Source organism: Salvelinus namaycush, unplaced genomic scaffold, assembly GCF_016432855.1.
Source record: "Salvelinus namaycush isolate Seneca unplaced genomic scaffold, SaNama_1.0 Scaffold74, whole genome shotgun sequence".
Lineage (NCBI taxonomy): Eukaryota > Metazoa > Chordata > Actinopteri > Salmoniformes > Salmonidae > Salvelinus > Salvelinus namaycush.
Window position 1 is genome coordinate 98,810 of NW_024061464.1, and position 13,325 is coordinate 112,134.

The window sequence follows — 13,325 nt, forward strand, 5'->3', positions numbered from 1 at the left end:
GGAACAGCAGAGCTTCAATACGTTGCTTCTTTAATGCCCAACTGGCAAACAAAATGTCCAACACGGACTTACTGGGTGTCATAAACAACTGTCCAAAAACACGGGAGACAAACCCAGTCCACAATACATATATCCACTCCCGAAATCCAAAGCTACAATGTAACAATCCCGCACAAAGAAGCGTACGGGCTGGCTGACTAATAAAGCCACACTAATTAACAACTACCTGAACACAGGTGATACAAATAAACACATAAGGAGGGGGAGGAAAAAGAGTCAGTGGCAGCTAGTAGGCCGGTGACGACGACCGCCGAGCGCCACCCGAACGGGAAGGAGAGCCTGCCTCGGTTGAAGTCGTGACACCATCCACCAAACATCCTGATTTGTTTTAATCAACACTTTTTAGGACACACTAACATGACCCCACTATGGAAAGGTGAGTCTCTCAGGAACACATACAGGTTGTATTGATCTAGGACACACTAACATGACCCCACTATGGAAAGGTGTGTCTCTCAGGAACACGTACAGGTTGTATTGATCTAGGACACACTAACATGACCCCACTATGGAAAGGTGAGTCTCTCAGGAACACGTACAGGTTGTATTGATCTAGGACACACTAACATGACCCCACTATGGAAAGGTGAGTCTCTCAGGAACACATACAGGTTGTATTGATCTAGGACACACTAACATGACCCCACTATGGAAAGATGAGTCTCTCAGGAACACGTACAGGTTGGTTTGATCTAGGACGCCCACAAGCTTTACAAGACTCGTCTGAAGGTCTCCTGGTACCAGTTTAACACATTTATGGAAGTATATATGGAGATAGTTTAGTGCCAAAAATAAGGGGTGAAATACATGTAAAATATTAATATGAGTTTCCTGATCTTTTTCCCCCAAAATATAAAAATCCCAAAACTATTTGGCCCTAAACAGACATTACATGGTGACAGACTATCTGATAGAAAACTGAGAAAAAAATGTACAATATACAAATGAAGTGAGCCTTGCTATTGAGAAAGGATTGAAACAGGCAGAGAGAAGACAGGCTATGTGCCCACTGCCACAAAATGAGGTGGAAACTGAGCTGTACTTTCTAACCTCCTGCCAAACGTACAACGATATAAGAGACACATATTTCCCTCAGATTACAAAGACCCCAACATTTTTTGAAAACACATAAAATATTGACAAGCTCCCGTATCTGGTAGGTGAAATACCACAGTGTGCAATCATGTCAGCAGAATGTGTGACCTGTTGTGATGAGAACAAGGTAACCAGTGGAGAACAAACACCACAGTAAATACAACCTAGGACTAGATTTATCACTTTAGTTCATTTCCCTTGACATTTGGACCCTGAGAGGGTTAGGGTTATACATAGATAATAACAGAGAGTAGCAGCAGCGTAGGCTAAGGGGGGGACAATGCAAATAGTCTGGGTAGCCATTTGATTAGATGTTCAGGAGTCTTATGGCTTGGGTGTAGAAGATGTTTAGAAGCCTCTTGGACCTAGACTTGGTGCTCCGGTACCGCTTGCCGTGCAGTAGGAGAGAGAACAGACTATGACTAGGGTGACTGGAGTCTTTGACCATTTTTATGGCCTTCCTCTGACACCGCCTGGTATAGAGGTCCTGGATGGCAGGAAGCTTGACCCAGTGATGTACTGGGCCGTACGCACTACCCTCTATAGTGTCATGCGGTCAGAGGTCGATCAGTTGCCATACCAGTCAGTGATGCAACCCGTCAGGATGCTCTCGATGGTGCAGCTGTAGAACCTTTTAAGGATCTGAGGACCCATGCCAAATCTTTTCAGTCTCCTTTTGCCGTGCCTTCTTCACGACTGTCTTCGTGTGTTTGGACCATGTTAGGATGTTGGTGATGTGGACACCAAGGAACTTGAAGCTCTCAACCTGCTCCACTACAGCCCCGTTGATGAGAATGGGGGCGTGCTCGGTCCTCCATTTCCTGTCTTTCACAATCATCTCTTTTGTCTTGATCACGTTGAGGGAGAGATTGTTGTCCTGGCACCACACGGCCAGGTCTCTGACCTCCTCCCTATAGGCTGTCGCACTGTTGTCAGTGATCAGGCCTACCACTGTTGTGTCATCGGCAAACTTAATGATGGTGTTGGAGTCATGCCTCGGCGTGCAGTCCTGAGTGAACAGGGAGTACAGGAGGGGACTGAGCACACAGCCCCGTGTTGAGGATCAGCGTGGCGGATGTGTTGTTACCTAACCTTACCACCTGGGGGGGGCCCGTCAGGAAGTCCAGGATCCAGTTGCAGAGGGAGGTGTTCAGTCCCAGGGTCCTTAGCTTAGTGATGAGCTTTGAGGGCACTATGGTGTTGAACGCTGAGCTGTAGTCAATGAATAGCATTCTCACATAGGTGTTCCTTTTGTCCCGGTGGGAAAGGGCAGTGTGGAGTTCAATAGAGATTAGAGAGATTAAAGTAGATGTCACACGTCAAAATTTGATGGATGACCCTATGTGAACCTATGTGACCGCTATGTGAACCTAAGGGGCTGCCTGTCAGGACATCCTGATGGTTAGGTGGGGGTCTTTGGGTAAGGGTCCAGTTGTCAGGTCAACCGGTAATGATTTATGACCCAAGCCTGATTTATGACCCTATGTAATGATTTATGACCCTATGTCCTGTTGTAGCAGGCATGCCCATATTTGGGCTTCCGGTCAGGGCATCCTGGCGGGGTGGGGGTCGGTGGGGTGAGTAAGTGACAAGGTGTCAATGTCATAAATCAAAATCTTGATTTATGACCCTATGTCCTGTAGAAGGGTCCATGCCCATATTTGGGCTTCCGGTCAGGACATCCTGGTGGTTAGGTGGGGGCGGGGGGTGAGTAAGTGACCAGGTGTCAGGTCAACCGTCAAAAGCATGATTTATGACCCTATGTCCTGTAGAAGGGTACATGCCCATATTTGGGCTTCAGGTCAGGACATCCTGGTGGTTAGGGGGGTCGGGGTGGGGTGAGTAAGTGACCAGGTGTCAGGTCAACCTGTTACTGTTTCTCACGGCTTAGAGTGTGAAAAGAGTTTTATGATGTCTTTGAAGTTGTCATGATGTTTGATGTCTAGTGTCCTGTTTGGAATGGGTTGGGGGTTAATGAACATTTCAAAGAGTAAGGCCTATTTTATAGCCCTCCGGGGTTGTTGTCTATGAAACACGAATGTCCTGGGGTATTGGGCTTTGCAGACGCCTTATAAAGACCCAGAACAATACATGTTTAAGACTGTACAAGATCTTAAAAATAACCATGGATTTTGTGATCAGTGACAAAACAGTGATGACGGTGTGTGTGTGTGTGTGTTAGAAACAAGGTCCCTGCGCATTGTGGACATTTCAAGCTTTCAACAACAATAAAACAGCCATCTAAATAATGTTTCTAGGCCTAACACACTGTTGAGTTTCCTATTTAGTTGTCTTTATATGTATATGCACCGAGCTTCCAGGTGGCTCCAGCCTATGGTTGTTCGGTGCATGTACACCGGGGAGATTAGAACCCCAAAGAAAGATCCTAAAGGTAATTTCAGGTTTAGGGTATAATAACTTTAGTGAAACCGCATTTCAACCTATGTACAGACATAGAGAGCCAACACATAAAGGTGTAACAGGGATGAATGGATATTCAAGGTACAACAGTGGTCTTCTGTAACAAGCAATATGTGTTAAATATGGGCCACAGTCAAGCATGACAGCCTCTTTAGGAAAGGCCTTTACTTAGGACTTAAACAGAATAATTTTATACCCAGCTTATTCCTTAATGCTGTGGGATAAATCAGGTGTTTCTAGGTGGGCTTAAACAAATCTACAGTGAAACAAAAGTGTACATTTTACACATATGTTTATTGACTTTTAAAAAGACCACAGGAACATGACCGATATAGTGGAGATGCATGCTACACAAATCGGCTATTGGATATTCAATGTACAACAATAGTCTTAGGTAACAAGCAATACGTGTTAAATATGGGCCACAGTCAATCATGACAGCCTCTTTATGAAAGGCCTTTACTTATGACTTAAACAGATTCATTTTCTACCCATCTTATTCATTAAAGCTGAGGGCATACCCCAGGATTTACAGGCCGGACGGATTATCTACCCATGGAGGGAAAACTTACGGAGCTTTGAGGGAGTGTGCAAGCGTCTTAGCGATCGGATAATGGTCAGGGCTAACCAGGACCTATATCTGTAAGAAAGGCATAGTAAAATACATTAATTATGAACGGCTATAAACTGTATGTACTAAATATTTTGAATTAAATAAATGGTTTTAAAATTGTATCTCACCTTCTAACGATAGGAATAAGTCCTTTCCTTCTATCACCAAGCATGCCCCCGGAGAAAAAAGACTTGCGGAAAAAGACATGTGCGCGCGTGTGTGTGCGTGCGTGTGCGGTAGTGGATGTGTGTGTGTTTCAAAAACAAAGAAAACGGGGAGGGGTGTGTGTTCATAAATGGCTATGCGGTTGCGCTCAAGGCTCTCTCTCTCTCTCTCTCTAGGCAGGGGTCATTTGAAACCAAGGTTTACAATATACGTCAAAACAGAGCCCGACCCCCAAACAAAAAAGTGTGTCTGTGTCTTACGCATCCTAAACACAAAGGCCTTTCAAAACCTAATTTAGCTCAGGATGTAGGCTGTAGGGGCTAAAAAGTCAATCAGCCCAGCGATGTCTAGACCGCCCCACCCCAGCATCGAGGGGCTAGCCCCCGGAGGTTGTAGAATATCAAAAGGGTCATAATGTTTAGACACCCCAATCACTTTGTTTGAACCAAATACCTTAGGAGTCAAATATACCTTGGGGGTATAGCCCGAAAAAACGTCAACCCAAGGCTATGTAAACTCATTCCGTACTTTCTCTAGTTAGGGGCACAACCAATATTGACAAACGATCCACTGTTACCACCGTTTTTAGCTCAGCTACACACCTCCAGGACCGCAGCTCCAGAATTGTTATCGGACTGACCCGTTAAAAAGATAATCTGGGAAACCCTCCTAATGGATCTTTCTGAAGGTGAGTTCGTGAAATAAATATATATATATGCTGTATATTAGATTTAGGATGCGGGGACTTGTTTGAACATTGTGAATGTTATAGTAATATTAAACAGGAGTTATAGGGGTTTTAACCGATGACAACAATTATTATTTTATTTAAGTCAAATGCACATATTCATGTAATTTAAAACGTTCGCAGGATATGCAACATTAAGCCACCTGCATCCCGGGGATAAAGGATATGGAACCGCCTTCATTAGAATGGAATTCCGAAGAGCAACGGATGGACACAGAATTTTACGAGATATCTATATGTCAACTGTATGTATTTTTTATGATAAAATGTACACCCGACATCGAAAATCATACAACCCTGGAGGACATGATCGAAACGGAAGGGGGACCCCCGGAACATGAAGAGTAAAACATTGAATTCGGACGATTTCCCCGCTTCAAATGACATTTCGGAGGTCTCTGATTTGCGGTTGTTTGTGATGGGCAGAAAACAGGTTAAGGAAAACTCCGAGGCTGAAACAACATTCAGTCATGCTATTCTAAAACAGGAAGACAACGATTTTTACAGATATTCAGAAACAGAAGGACAATAATTATCATTATAATTTGTTTTTTAAATATATTTTTTAGGCCATATGTTAAATGGACGTATTCTTATAAGTTAAAATGTATCTATTTCGTATAAATACATGTTAACATTATCTAACGTCTGTATGATACCCAGAGGCTACAGGGCCTAAGGGATTGGGAACCGACAGAGTTAGACGGGGATTCTCAGAAGCAAACTGCGTCAGGTCCTTTACGTGGCCCATTCACTAATACACTATTTTCGGCGTAAGTCCCCCACCCGACTACGGAAGAGCAGATGAAACAGAGACAATTCTGGGGGCTTATACTGAAGGCCTTATCCTAACTCCAAACACAAGCCAGCACCCCAGGACAGATAAAACGATAGACGGTGAATCTGTCCTTCCTCATGGAACTTTTTTGAAGGGGAGTTGAATATTAGAGGTGATGTTTGTATATATATATATATTATCTAAGAATGATTGGTATTAATTCTAGGCATTTACAGGTATGTTTTTAAAAATGAAGGCTATTTATACAATGAAACATTGTTTTTATTCCTACTGTTTGTAAACAATAGCTTCTGCCCCCTTAGGGTCTACTTGAACCGCTTATTAAATCAGACCTCTCAGACCAGAAAGTATGATTAGAAACCATGGCAAACTATATTCAATCTGTGATTAGAAACGATAATTAGAAGCTATGACAAAACTATGATCAAACTATGATAATAAACTATGAACAACTATGAAGACAGGGCGGTATGTGTGTGAATGATGAGCTATTATTTAAGTGTGTAATATTACTCTTTCTCTCTCTCTGTCAGGCTATGAAAAAGACAAGAGAAAGGACAGTGACTCCTGAGTGTTGATAGGTCTTAGATTTTTATAGACAGGGTATCTGTAAAACACAAGGTGACAACTATTGAAGATGCAAAAAGGGGTTTTCAGAAATATATTTGGTTGACAGATTTGTATTATTATAAAAAGTAATATAAAAAAGGATTAGAATCTTTAGTATTATTATGTTACATGCGAGACATACCCAGAAATGTCAGCGTAGACAACTTACAAGAATGTGTTTACCGGGGCGTGATGAAAACATTTTAAAGGAGCTTTAATTCAAACATGCAAAGATATATATTTGATACAATTACCAACGTTAAAAACTGTTGTTACAATATCACAAATAAGGTTTCTCGGACTAACACACTGTAGAGTTTCCTATATACTAAAGAACAATCACTAAGACAAAACACAAAAAGTTGTAATACATTCAGTATACAGGGCATTCTATATGGAAAACAGGTACATTTTGAAAGATTATGATGTTGATGTGATTTTTAAAAATTAATTTAGCAATTTAGGATAATACGGTTTATTTTATACTTTACTTAAATTGTATTATTTATCTTGCCTCATACCAGGCTAATACACTACCAAGCCATGCAAACAGCTAGGGAATTAACCCAGAACAGTTGTGGGTCTTTTTTTTTTTTTTTTTGAACAATAAATGATCAAGAATACCAATAGGCTTGATCTGATCCTCAAACCTATCACGACATCCTAGAATGCACAGACATATGCAAAACCATAAAACTCTGACAAGAAAACAATGAAAATCTTAACATGACTACATGCCCTGCCATTATTTTTTAGTTACCATCCACCCAATGGTTGAATTTGGTACTTTTTCTATGTAGATGCACCGAGCCTCCAAGTGGCTGGAGACATACAACAGGCTAAATTAAAATGACCCAGTATGTGAAAAGCTGGGGGGGTCAAATGTATTTTTTATGTATGGTTTTTGTTACAATCAACAGGGCTTCCTAACATTCGACATAACTAGTAAGCCTTACGCGGGAGATTAGAACTCAAAAGTAATAGGGGGTAAGAAAGATCATAAAGGTAATTTCATATTTCGGTTTAGGGGGTTAATAACTTTAGGGAAAACAATATTCACACTATGTGGATTATAAACATGTTAGAGAGCCATCACATCATGATGTAACAGGGATGAGTGGCGATTCAAAGTACAACAGGAGGCTTCTGTAAACTGCAATACGGGTTAAATATGTTCTACATACAGCCAAGACTGAGTGGTTTCACAAACTCCCTTTAAAGGTTTTGTAAGAAAGTTGTAACAGGCCTCATTCAACAGTCTAGAGATTAACCTAGAGACACCAAAAACATCAACGTTTAGAGCAGCTTGGAGATTATTCCCCCATGTAAGAGCCACACGGCCCCGTGTGGCTCAGTTGGTAGAGCATGGCGCTTGCAACGCCAGGGTTGTGGGTTCGATTCCCACGGGGGGCCAGTACAAAAAAAAAAAAAGTATGAATGTATGTACTTGTAAGTCGCTCTGGATAAGAGCGTCTGCTAAATGACTTAAAATGTAAAATGTAAAATGTAAGGGGGGGGGCAAAGAGTTGATTTACCTAACCCTGTACAAACCAAAGGAATTTCCAGAGTTAGCAAACCCTGACACTGGGTATGATAACTCTGACTCGTATGTCTAATGATTATTGTAGATGTTTACACCTGAGGGAGTTTACAGTAGGTCAATTAGATGTATAAAGGCAAAGAGAGCAACAAATTGACCTACGTGACCTCAAAGGACAGCCTACTTTATAATAGAGAATGCATGGATGTGTACTGAACATGTACCCCTTATAAAACATAGCGATCTACGGTCAAATGCATCTAAAGTTTTTAATGAAGTGGCCGCGGCATTTAATTTAGATTACTTCAACATAGTCTAGAACCAGTAAGACCATTGATTGAATGATCTGCTTTGTGCTATTGAGCAAGAGGCCTGACCCATTTCTATGTAAGAAGCAGCATCTTTATATTATTTTTTATATTCAGCTTCTTAATTAACTAACACATAAATATGTTTTTTATTTTTTTATTTTTTTAAGTCAGCTTAACGTCTATACTAGTACAACATATTAGGTACATACACTTCAATCATTAGAATTATTTTCGTATACTCGTGAAAACAACATATACTTAGTTTTTACACGTATTCTATAATGATTTAAAGTCAATAAAGATTTGATGCAAAATAAAAGCATAATGTAGTTCAGATAGAGCAAGATCAGCAGGGCGGGAGATAGATTACACACCTGTATCAAGGGCTTGAATTTCTGACAAAATAATATTATTAATGTATACAATAAATTTGTTTATTAGACATTCAAACATATAACGCAATATTGAGATACTAAAAAATGTATAAAGTATGTATTTCCCTGAAACCAATAGGGTATATAGTTGGTAACTCACATTATCATGGTTCAACGATAGGTGTTTCATTCTGTGGTGTTCTACATTGTGGGGGGACAAACTTATGTTTTCCTGGAAGGGTGAGCTTTCATGAATGGGGTCAAATCTTTATTGACTTTAAATCATTATAGAATACGTGTAAAAACTAAGCATATGTTGTTTTCACGAGTATACGAAAATAATTCTAATGATTGAAGTGTATGTACCTAATATGTTGTACTAGTATAGACGTTAAGCTGACTTAAAAAAATAAAAAAATAAAAAACATATTTATGTGTTAGTTAATTAAGAAGCTGAATATAAAAAATAATATAAAGATGCTGCTTCTTACATAGAAATGGGTCAGGCCTCTTGCTCAATAGCACAAAGCAGATCATTCAATCAATGGTCTTACTGGTTCTAGACTATGTTGAAGTAATCTAAATTAAATGCCGCGGCCACTTCATTAAAAACTTTAGATGCATTTGACCGTAGATCGCTATGTTTTATAAGGGGTACATGTTCAGTACACATCCATGCATTCTCTATTATAAAGTAGGCTGTCCTTTGAGGTCACGTAGGTCAATTTGTTGCTCTCTTTGCCTTTATACATCTAATTGACCTACTGTAAACTCCCTCAGGTGTAAACATCTACAATAATCATTAGACATACGAGTCAGAGTTATCATACCCAGTGTCAGGGTTTGCTAACTCTGGAAATTCCTTTGGTTTGTACAGGGTTAGGTAAATCAACTCTTTGCCCCCCCCCTTACATTTTACATTTTACATTTTAAGTCATTTAGCAGACGCTCTTATCCAGAGCGACTTACAAGTACATACATTCATACTTTTTTTTTTTTTGTACTGGCCCCCCGTGGGAATCGAACCCACAACCCTGGCGTTGCAAGCGCCATGCTCTACCAACTGAGCCACACGGGGCCATGTGGCTCTTACATGGGGGAATAATCTCCAAGCTGCTCTAAACGTTGATGTTTTTGGTGTCTCTAGGTTAATCTCTAGACTGTTGAATGAGGCCTGTTACAACTTTCTTACAAAACCTTTAAAGGGAGTTTGTGAAACCACTCAGTCTTGGCTGTATGTAGAACATATTTAACCCGTATTGCAGTTTACAGAAGCCTCCTGTTGTACTTTGAATCGCCACTCATCCCTGTTACATCATGATGTGATGGCTCTCTAACATGTTTATAATCCACATAGTGTGAATATTGTTTTCCCTAAAGTTATTAACCCCCTAAACCGAAATATGAAATTACCTTTATGATCTTTCTTACCCCCTATTACTTTTGAGTTCTAATCTCCCGCGTAAGGCTTACTAGTTATGTCGAATGTTAGGAAGCCCTGTTGATTGTAACAAAAACCATACATAAAAAATACATTTGACCCCCCCAGCTTTTCACATACTGGGTCATTTTAATTTAGCCTGTTGTATGTCTCCAGCCACTTGGAGGCTCGGTGCATCTACATAGAAAAAGTACCAAATTCAACCATTGGGTGGATGGTAACTAAAAAATAATGGCAGGGCATGTAGTCATGTTAAGATTTTCATTGTTTTCTTGTCAGAGTTTTATGGTTTTGCATATGTCTGTGCATTCTAGGATGTCGTGATAGGTTTGAGGATCAGATCAAGCCTATTGGTATTCTTGATCATTTATTGTTCAAAAAAAAAAAAAAAAAGACCCACAACTGTTCTGGGTTAATTCCCTAGCTGTTTGCATGGCTTGGTAGTGTATTAGCCTGGTATGAGGCAAGATAAATAATACAATTTAAGTAAAGTATAAAATAAACCGTATTATCCTAAATTGCTAAATTAATTTTTAAAAATCACATCAACATCATAATCTTTCAAAATGTACCTGTTTTCCATATAGAATGCCCTGTATACTGAATGTATTACAACTTTTTGTGTTTTGTCTTAGTGATTGTTCTTTAGTATATAGGAAACTCTACAGTGTGTTAGTCCGAGAAACCTTATTTGTGATATTGTAACAGTTTTTAACGTTGGTAATTGTATCAAATATATATCTTTGCATGTTTGAATTAAAGCTCCTTTAAAATGTTTTCATCACGCCCCGGTAAACACATTCTTGTAAGTTGTCTACGCTGACATTTCTGGGTATGTCTCGCATGTAACATAATAATACTAAAGATTCTAATCCTTTTTTATATTACTTTTTATAATAATACAAATCTGTCAACCAAATATATTTCTGAAAACCCCTTTTTGCATCTTCAATAGTTGTCACCTTGTGTTTTACAGATACCCTGTCTATAAAAATCTAAGACCTATCAACACTCAGGAGTCACTGTCCTTTCTCTTGTCTTTTTCATAGCCTGACAGAGAGAGAGAAAGAGTAATATTACACACTTAAATAATAGCTCATCATTCACACACATACCGCCCTGTCTTCATAGTTGTTCATAGTTTATTATCATAGTTTGATCATAGTTTTGTCATAGCTTCTAATTATCGTTTCTAATCACAGATTGAATATAGTTTGCCATGGTTTCTAATCATACTTTCTGGTCTGAGAGGTCTGATTTAATAAGCGGTTCAAGTAGACCCTAAGGGGGCAGAAGCTATTGTTTACAAACAGTAGGAATAAAAACAATGTTTCATTGTATAAATAGCCTTCATTTTTAAAAACATACCTGTAAATGCCTAGAATTAATACCAATCATTCTTAGATAATATATATATATACAAACATCACCTCTAATATTCAACTCCCCTTCAAAAAAGTTCCATGAGGAAGGACAGATTCACCGTCTATCGTTTTATCTGTCCTGGGGTGCTGGCTTGTGTTTGGAGTTAGGATAAGGCCTTCAGTATAAGCCCCCAGAATTGTCTCTGTTTCATCTGCTCTTCCGTAGTCGGGTGGGGGGACTTACGCCGAAAATAGTGTATTAGTGAATGGGCCACGTAAAGGACCTGACGCAGTTTGCTTCTGAGAATCCCCGTCTAACTCTGTCGGTTCCCAATCCCTTAGGCCCTGTAGCCTCTGGGTATCATACAGACGTTAGATAATGTTAACATGTATTTATACGAAATAGATACATTTTAACTTATAAGAATACGTCCATTTAACATATGGCCTAAAAAATATATTTAAAAAACAAATTATAATGATAATTATTGTCCTTCTGTTTCTGAATATCTGTAAAAATCGTTGTCTTCCTGTTTTAGAATAGCATGACTGAATGTTGTTTCAGCCTCGGAGTTTTCCTTAACCTGTTTTCTGCCCATCACAAACAACCGCAAATCAGAGACCTCCGAAATGTCATTTGAAGCGGGGAAATCGTCCGAATTCAATGTTTTACTCTTCATGTTCCGGGGGTCCCCCTTCCGTTTCGATCATGTCCTCCAGGGTTGTATGATTTTCGATGTCGGGTGTACATTTTATCATAAAAAATACATACAGTTGACATATAGATATCTCGTAAAATTCTGTGTCCATCCGTTGCTCTTCGGAATTCCATTCTAATGAAGGCGGTTCCATATCCTTTATCCCCGGGATGCAGGTGGCTTAATGTTGCATATCCTGCGAACGTTTTAAATTACATGAATATGTGCATTTGACTTAAATAAAATAATAATTGTTGTCATCGGTTAAAACCCCTATAACTCCTGTTTAATATTACTATAACATTCACAATGTTCAAACAAGTCCCCGCATCCTAAATCTAATATACAGCATATATATATATTTATTTCACGAACTCACCTTCAGAAAGATCCATTAGGAGGGTTTCCCAGATTATCTTTTTAACGGGTCAGTCCGATAACAATTCTGGAGCTGCGGTCCTGGAGGTGTGTAGCTGAGCTAAAAACGGTGGTAACAGTGGATCGTTTGTCAATATTGGTTGTGCCCCTAACTAGAGAAAGTACGGAATGAGTTTACATAGCCTTGGGTTGACGTTTTTTCGGGCTATACCCCCAAGGTATATTTGACTCCTAAGGTATTTGGTTCAAACAAAGTGATTGGGGTGTCTAAACATTATGACCCTTTTGATATTCTACAACCTCCGGGGGGCTAGCCCCTCGATGCTGGGGTGGGGCGGTCTAGACATCGCTGGGCTGATTGACTTTTTAGCCCCTACAGCCTACATCCTGAGCTAAATTAGGTTTTGAAAGGCCTTTGTGTTTAGGATGCGTAAGACACAGACACACTTTTTTGTTTGGGGGTCGGGCTCTGTTTTGACGTATATTGTAAACCTTGGTTTCAAATGACCCCTGCCTAGAGAGAGAGAGAGAGAGAGCCTTGAGCGCAACCGCATAGCCATTTATGAACACACACCCCTCCCCGTTTTCTTTGTTTTTGAAACACACACACATCCACTACCGCACACGCACGCACACACACGCGCGCACATGTCTTTTTCCGCAAGTCTTTTTTCTCCGGGGGCATGCTTGGTGATAGAAGGAAAGGACT

General features: G+C 39.9%; 2 long non-coding RNA genes across 2 annotated transcripts; one reads left to right on the forward strand and one right to left on the reverse strand.

The window, feature by feature from the left end:
* Positions 1 to 4,740: 4,740 nt before the first annotated feature.
* LOC120042654 lies at positions 4,741 to 6,366 on the forward strand. Its single transcript, XR_005476191.1, has 2 exons — positions 4,741 to 5,042; positions 5,226 to 6,366. It is a non-coding gene; the product is annotated as an uncharacterized LOC120042654 (long non-coding RNA).
* Positions 6,367 to 11,294: 4,928 nt separating this feature from the next.
* On the reverse strand, positions 11,295 to 13,110 carry LOC120042660. Its single transcript, XR_005476196.1, has 2 exons — positions 12,618 to 13,110; positions 11,295 to 12,434 (listed from the first exon to the last, which is right to left on the reverse strand). It is a non-coding gene; the product is annotated as an uncharacterized LOC120042660 (long non-coding RNA).
* Positions 13,111 to 13,325: the final 215 nt, after the last annotated feature.